The 8,414-nt window shown below is 33.0% G+C and overlaps 1 long non-coding RNA gene across 1 annotated transcript; it reads left to right on the forward strand.

The window, feature by feature from the left end:
- On the forward strand, positions 1,938–2,783 carry LOC110267821. Its single transcript, XR_002355756.1, has 3 exons — positions 1,938–2,020; positions 2,450–2,551; positions 2,633–2,783. It is a non-coding gene; the product is annotated as an uncharacterized LOC110267821 (long non-coding RNA).

Here is an 8,414-nt window from a genome sequence, read left to right on the forward strand (position 1 = left end):
GATTACATTGAATTTCAACCAAGAATGAATTGAATTTAATGAACTAAAAAAGAGAACTACTTCCAGTTCAGAAGTGTTCCACAATAAACTACCAAACAATAGGGACACCATCATTTAGATGTAATTAATACTAAACAATGATATTAAAGAACTGACTTGAAATTAAAGGTTTAGGCAATACAATCCAAGAGAAAAGACTTCTTTGTTTGGAAGTCTAATTACACACTCGTGAATTAAGTGCAAGGAATAAATTTAAATTTATTTTACATTGGCAGACTGGATACTAAGAGCTTGAGGCCATGTTGATATATATGGCGCTTGCATTTCTAGAGGAATTCTGATAAGCTTAGAGATACATTCACTTGGTGTCAAGGTTTTCAAACTCTCATCAGAATTAATTTTATCGATAAGCTTTTGTAAGAAGTCATTCATGAAAAACTGGCACGGGAAAATTTTTTAAGACAAAAAATTCGTTATAACAAAGAATTTGCACGAAGAGAGTTGCATGAAGCCTTCCAAAATTATGGCAACCCATTGGACTGATTATACTGATAGTCTGAAAGATAGAAAATCATGCATTGAAAATTTATACTAAGACATATCATTGACAACTTCTGAAATTAAAGCTAGCCAAAGGTATATCTTAGATCTTAGAAGGAAATGATATTGCCGTATTTTTGTTTAGGAGATGCATGTATGCTGTTATGTTCATAAATATTCCAGTTCATCCTTTACTTTTCCTAAACTGGGATGGTAAAATGGTGCATCATTATAATTAAAAATATTGTGAAGCAGCTTAAAAACAGTATTATCTAAGCACAATCCTGTTTGGAATTTAAGGTGTGAAGCAATTTCAAGCAACAAATCGTGACAACATTTAACAGTAACAGTTAATGTAATCATGATGATAAAATAGTAAATAATGGAGATACCTACCTCAACCAGAGTGGCTTCCTTCCTTGGGAAAGAACCAATGATGGAAAGGGAGAGTCCAACATCCTTTGCTCCTGTAATTAGCGCAGCTTTAGTCCATCCTAAATTTATCTGCAAAATTAGAAACACCACAATTTCTCACTAAATTAATTTGCAAGATAAATGAATTAATAAAATGAAAGAAGGAAGAGAGAGTACGAACAATGTGAGTGAGGGAGACATGGTGCATGCGAGATTGTTCGTCTTGATACTTGTCTCCTCTGGTTCTGGGATCCTCATCCGGCGACGACGATGGTGATGGCGATGAAGATGGAGCCAAATCTGGTACGAGAGGGGTTTCAGAATGAATGGAAGATTGTGGAATAGGAAATGGTTGATCCCTGAATGTGGACAAGCAACGATAATGTATCTCATTTTTAACAACAAATTGTAGAGAGCATTTATCTCATTTTCAACAACAAATTCAACTATAATAATTTTTAGCAACAAAAGATTTATCTCGAGAGATGATTTACAAATTTACAACAACAAAAAATTTAGATAAGTGATTATCTCAGCAAGACAATAATAGATTCAATCTTCAGTGATGATAATAAGTAACAAATTCAACATGATTTATAGATTTACAATAACAAAAAAATTTAACTAAGTGATTATTGAGCAAAATAGCACCAGATTCATGGTTCAATAAACTCAGTAATGATTTTCGGCAACGAACAAACTTAACCTAAGTCAAGCTAAGTGATTATGTTGGAAAGTCAACAACAAATTCAAGGTTCATGACAATCAGTAACAAATTTCAGCAACAAATTACTTTCAACAACAAAATGAAAGTGCAGTGATGCAACAACAAAATTAAAACAAAAAGAACAGGGGGAAATCACCAAATCGGGTTGCCGAAGGAAGCTAATGGCGAGGGAGAAGCTGGCGGTAAGGCTCGAAGTAAGAAGACGACAATGAAGACTAGCCCACCGGGATCTGTTGCCTCAGCTATTGGCTTCTTGTGGAATAGGATGAGAGCAATTAGAATGAACCTGAGAATGCAGCACATTTTCTATCAAGGGGCTATTCTATGCTTGAACAGATGGTACTTTTTTATTTTTAACAAAAGTATAATAAAACCTGATTTTTCTCTTATTGAAGTGGAAATAATATCTATTTTTTCTGCAAGTTCCTTATATGCTATATTGATTAAGCCTCAATACAAATATATAGTGTGGCTACTTACAGATACAGTAGTTTCATATTTATTTGTTGGTAAAATAATTTTCTAAAGGTTCTGATGCCTTTTATCAAGAACCTGCGTCTGCTTGGTGATGTTTGTAAGAACAATATCTAGTGATGGTTAAAAGTTTAAAACTCATGAGGCTATTGATTTTTGTGGTTTCAGATCCAATTACACATCATTGCAATGCAGGAATTATGTGAATACATAAAAGGAAAAGGATTTTCTACGGGCTTTGATGCTCACGTCAATATTGAACATATGAACATAACTTCGATTGAATTATTTCAGATGTATGATGATCACAGAAAGAAAGGAATACTTGTGCCTACCGAAAAAGAGTTTCGAGGCTATTATGCTCTCCTTAAATTGGATAAGCATCCTGGTTATAAAGTAAGTTGTCCTTGTTGTGCTCTTATCTTTAATGTTTCATTGGCAAAAGAAAAACCTAAGAAAATAAGTAAGCTATCCTAGGTTGAACCTGCAGAGCTATTCCTTAATCTCGCTAAGATGACTCTAGAGACAAGGTAGACTCCAGAAGTTCTAATTGCCTGCGATGTAGCAAGGTTTGTAATTTCAAATGGAAATTAAATTAGCTACTTTTTTTTTTACCTTACTTAGCTTGATTATTTTGAGGGGTATAGTGATTTCATTTGATTTTGACTTTAGCTTGATTATTGGGTCTTTATTGATTAATCAATCAATTAATTAATTAATTCAAGACAATTGATTTTGTTCTATTCTTGATTTTCTCTATTCTTGCTATAGTTTGTTGTTCTTTACTGCTATTTATTTGTTGTTCTTGGCTTCTTGCTATTGTTTATTTGTTCTTGATTTTCTGTTCTTAATTTATTGTTCTTTGTTGTTGCTAACTTTTTATTTGTTAATTTTTAATTTGTTGTTCTTCACTGTTGGCTGCTTTTACTGTTATTTTTTTTGAGTTTGTTAGTTTTTTATTTTAATTTATTGGTTCTATTATTTTTTGTTCTTGATTTTAATTTTTTTTTATCTTCATTGCTGTTCTAATAGCTACTATTTTTCGTGTTTAATTTATTATTATTCTATTTTTTATTTTGATTAACTGATGTGCTATTATTTATCGATATTATTTTTCTGTGATATTTTGCAGTTTGATCCCAGTATAAATGACAATATTAGTAAAACTGAAGGTGAAATTGGTGGACATGTTCTTTGTGCAATTAATATGCCAAGTCTTAGGTGATGTTTGTATTTTTCATTTTTTTTTAATTTTCAATGTGCAATGAGGAACTTAGATGTGTAATGTATAATGAATTTTATAGAAGCAGAAACACATTTGTGTAGCCAGATTGAAACATCTCTAAAAAGTGAGTGAATATTTACTTTTACATTATATTATAAGTGAGCTTTTTTCTTTGTTAGTTTACTAATTAAGTCATGTTATTGAGAGCTATTGAAAAGATAGAGTAGGCATTTGATCAAGCTCAAAGGCTTGGTTATTATCAGGTTAAGCTTCAATACATAATTTCTTGAAACATGGTTTGAACTTTTTTAAACATGTATAATTTTGATAAACTCATTTATTTTATATGTGATATAATTTTTTTAGTCCAATGACTAAAATAAAAAAATATGAGGTTTATTTTAGTATAGCGACATACTCGCTATTGATGATGGTGGCAAATTAAAGACTCTATTGCGACTGAAACATTTATGAGATATCTATCGATTTGTTACTATTTGAAAAGGAATTTGCGATGACATTTTGCGATAGTATTCCAATTAATTGACTATATATTATCTCCTAACAAATTAGCGACCATTTCATAACTCTACTTTATCATTTCGAATAGCTTTGGTTTAGCGACAAAATTCCTACAAATTTGATTAAGAATTTTCAAATATTAGCTATAGATTTGCTATAAAATGTGACAAATTTGTGACCATATTAGCGGACAACCTGCGACGAGTTAGGTTCAGAAAAATTTCTCGCTAATTAGCGTCAACTAATCTTTCTATTTTGTCTACGAAGTTAGCTTGCATTTAGCGATGAGTTTGCTATAGCAGAGTTTGTCGCTAATTAGCGACTACGGTTTAGTCCATTTCTTCTATGGAATTAGCTTTTACTTTAGTGATTGATTTGCAGCTATCTAATTGGTAGCTAAAAATCTTTCCGATGAATTAGCGACTGTTGTGTTTGCCTCACTGATCTGCAACAAGTAATTAGCGAGGAAAGCATTAGTTGCTAGGCTGTAGCTAATCCGTCACAAATTATATTTTGCGTCAGATTAGCAATGATTTTACGACTCTTTTTGTGGTAGCTGATCGGCTATATTCTTATAGTGACTTGATTGCTCCTACAATATCATCAACTCATCGAGCTACCCACTCTAGTCTTGCATTATTATTTTCTATCATTTGATTTAATACTGTAGCCATTTGCTGAGTAGGCATATTCACCAGATCGTGATAACTATCTTCAATTTGTTGCCTAAATGCAGCTAGAATTCAATTATATTAGGAGACATTATTCTGACAGAAATCTATCTTGACATTTCTAGAAATATTGATCCTCATTCTACACCAGTTGGCAACCTTGTAGGATTTGTCCATGTGCCTTGTGTCAGAAAGAAATTTCGCATCATTAGCGTGAGTTGTAACGACATGGATACTGAACCTAAACATGAAGGGTATTGATGGATGAGAATTATTGCATGGTTTGGAATTGATCAAAGACACAAGCATCAATTCGTTGGTAGCATAGTCCAAACCAACAACGAATTCTCAAGATCAAATATTAAATCCAATACAAAATATAAACCGAGAGTATTTAGACTCCCGGGTCATTCTTCCCTAGGAGTTGCAATGAAATGTACAATTGTTGGCTTTGAGAGAATTAGGGATTGTGAATACAAGAGAGACCAAGAAATTAAAATGGCAAGAGTAATGTAAATGGCAAGAAATTAAAGTGCAAGAAGGTAACTTAGCATGCAAGAAATTAAAAGTCAAGACAAATAAAGGCAATGGAAATGGGAATTAAATACTAAAAAGAGCTCTTGGCAAGAAGTGGGTAATTTAGGATTCCTATCCTAGTTATGAACCACAAACATGGCAATTGTGTGGAATCAATCCAAATCAGTCAATCCTCTTTGAGAATTAGTCAAAAGGGTGTAATTGGTCTCAATCCATAAGTCCTAGTCAACTCACTAATTACTTAGTGAAAGACTAGCGTCAATGGAAACCAAACCAATTAACTATTCTCACACAATGCGGAATGGACATCCACAACTCAATTCCACCCAAACACCCAGTTTCTCAACCACGAGTGTGAAAACTAAACATGCAAGAAATTAAACATCAAAGTAATAAAAGTCAAAGCAATTAAATGCAAAGAAAGGAAACTTCAAGTGCAAGAAAACATCATGGCAAGTAATTGAGAGCTAAGGTTACCTATCCTAGCCATTGACCATAAACACATGATGATTATGAAGAGTTAATCCTACTTAGTCAACCTTACATCGAAGATAAGTCAAATAGGCATAGCTAATTTCAATCCCTAAGTCCTATGTCAACACTAATGGGTCACATAGAGTCAAGGGAGACCAAATCAACTAACTACTCTAATGTATCAAAAAATAATGGACATGAATGACTCAAGGATCACCAAAGTCATCAATTTCAAGCCAAGAGTGGAGAAAAACTAGGTAAAAACTAAGCCAAGCATTTTATCAAACACTTGGTGTGTATGAGAATAAAATAATATTAAATTGCATCAAAAATAAATTCCAAAATACCAAAAGCAAGAAAATGACAATGACAACTAAAGGAAGCAATAAATGACATGAAAACATAAATTGCATTAATTAAAATTAAAGTTAACAAGAGTATCCATGAACATAAAAATAGCAAAATAAAGGAAATGACAAGAGGAATTAAGAAGATAAAGACAAGAGAGCAAGGAAACATAAAGGAAACTACACTAAAACAAGAATTAAATGCTGAAATTAAAGGAAATTAAACTAAAGAACCCTAATTCTAGAGAGAGGGGGGAGCTTCTCTCTCTAGAGAACTAAAGCAAAAACATACAAAACCTAAATCTAATTGCCCCGCCCCCTTCATTCAGCTTCACTTTGACCTCATATAGCTTCAGAAATGAGTTAGATTGGGTCTTGGAGGCTCAAAATTCGCCCCCAGCGATTTGCAATTAATGAGCTGATGTAATTCGGGTCACGCGTACGCGTCGCTCGCAAATTCTTCTTGTGCGTATGCACGCATACTTGTACGTACGCACGGGTGCTGAAATGTCCAAACTCCATTTCTTCATGGTTTCTTCCCTTTTGCATGCTCTTTTCCTCACTTTTTCAACCCATACTTGCCTTGAAAAATCAAACACATCAAGGCACCAAATGGGATTAAAGTGAATTATAATTAACTAAATTAAGCATAAAAGAGTATGTTTTCACTTTCAAGCACAATTTAGGGAGAAATCTGAAAAGCATGCTATTTAGATGAATAAATGTGGGTTTATGTGATGAAATCCACTCAAATCAAACCAAAATATATCGTAAAATATGGACTCATCAATTCTCCCACACTTAAACCATGTCCTCATGCTAAACACAACCAAAGGAGATGAATGAAGGGGTAAATAATTTATTTAATGCAACTACCTACATGCATGCATCTATACTAAATGCTAGCTATCTATATCTATACTATGCTTCCTATTGAGTTTGGCGAAAACAAACAAAAGAATTTCAATCAATCCAAAATAAAGCTTAGGGCTAAGACAAAGCAAATATAGCAATATGGTCAATGTCCGAAGATTTGATTTGAATTTTTCATGAATTCATTTCAACAATTTGCTGGAAGATACAAGATAAGCAATGGGAACATAGAATTGAGCAATTGAAACCCTCACCAGATGTGTTTACTCTCTAATCGCTCGGTGTGTAAGGTTTAATCACTCAATCCTCCTTTAATCATGTTTCTCAAAGATTTGCAAGTCGTCTAACAATCAACTAATGTTTGATGCATGAATGCAGATATCATGAGGATTTTTGAGGGTTGTAATGGGGCTTAGGTAAGGGTAGGATTAATATGGTTAAGTGGGCTATTATTTTGGATCTTTGATTAGCTCAAGCATCTCACCTAATCCTATATATCATCCTATATACATAGCAAAACAATCCTAGCTACCCATTTATCCCTTTCTCACATTCACTCATACATTTCCTTTTCAATTCAATCACATATGCATCTCTTATTTTCATTATTATTTTCTTTTCTTTTTTTTTCTTTTTCTCTCTTTTTTTTCATAAACAAAGTATGTACATCAAAATTTTTTTTATCATCAAAGAGAGATGCATATGTTTTTAGTAGTTGATGCATGAATGTTTACCCATTTTACCAAATATTTTCAATGAAAATCCAAACTAACTACCAATGTTTCCCACAAATTTTCCCACACTTGATTAACACACACTCAAACCCAAGCTAATCAAAGATACAATCAATAGACATAATGGTTTTTTTCACTTAGGGTGAATGATGTGCTTATAATGAGAACAAAGGGGAATTAAAAGGCTCAAAAAGTGGTTTACAAAGATAGATGCAAGGGTTGGCCATATGGGTTAGTGAGCTATACCAAGATGGCCTCAATCACACTACAGGCAGTCTAAAACAACAAATATAGGACATATAGACTAAAGCAAATCTAAGATCACAATCATAAAAGGAGTTTATAACACACATGAACAAAATTTGTGATTGAAAATATGAAACCACACAATTTAAGCTCAAATCTCACTAGGTAATTGTTCAAGCTCTTTTCTACGTTCCATAAAAAGATACTTCAAGCAAGTTCAAAAATAATTTTCAATTCTAATCAATGGAATGCCCAAAAAAAAGATTTCTTGAAAATTCTTTGATGTTTTACCAAAACTTATTCAATCTAACATGCAACATGCAAGTATGTACTATCATATAACTATAAGCATTAAGGAGATATATACAAACAAATCAAACTAAACAAAAATGCAAACAAGAACAAAAAATTGTAAAAATTGAAGAAAAGGGAACAAAAAAAGAATGTTGCAAAGTGTCTAAGAAAAGAAATTTTACCCCCTTGAAGTTAGCGATCCTCTCCCACACTTAAATAATGCACGGTCCTCTATGCATGCACATAATCCGAGGAATGAAGGGCTTGAGGCTCCACCTTCGGCGGGTGAGCTCCGGGGGCTCCAGTTGCTTTGTAGACAAAGAAACAACAATTGAC

The sequence above is a fragment of the Arachis ipaensis genome, chromosome B10, assembly GCF_000816755.2.
Source record: "Arachis ipaensis cultivar K30076 chromosome B10, Araip1.1, whole genome shotgun sequence".
Taxonomy (NCBI): Eukaryota; Viridiplantae; Streptophyta; class Magnoliopsida; order Fabales; family Fabaceae; genus Arachis; species Arachis ipaensis.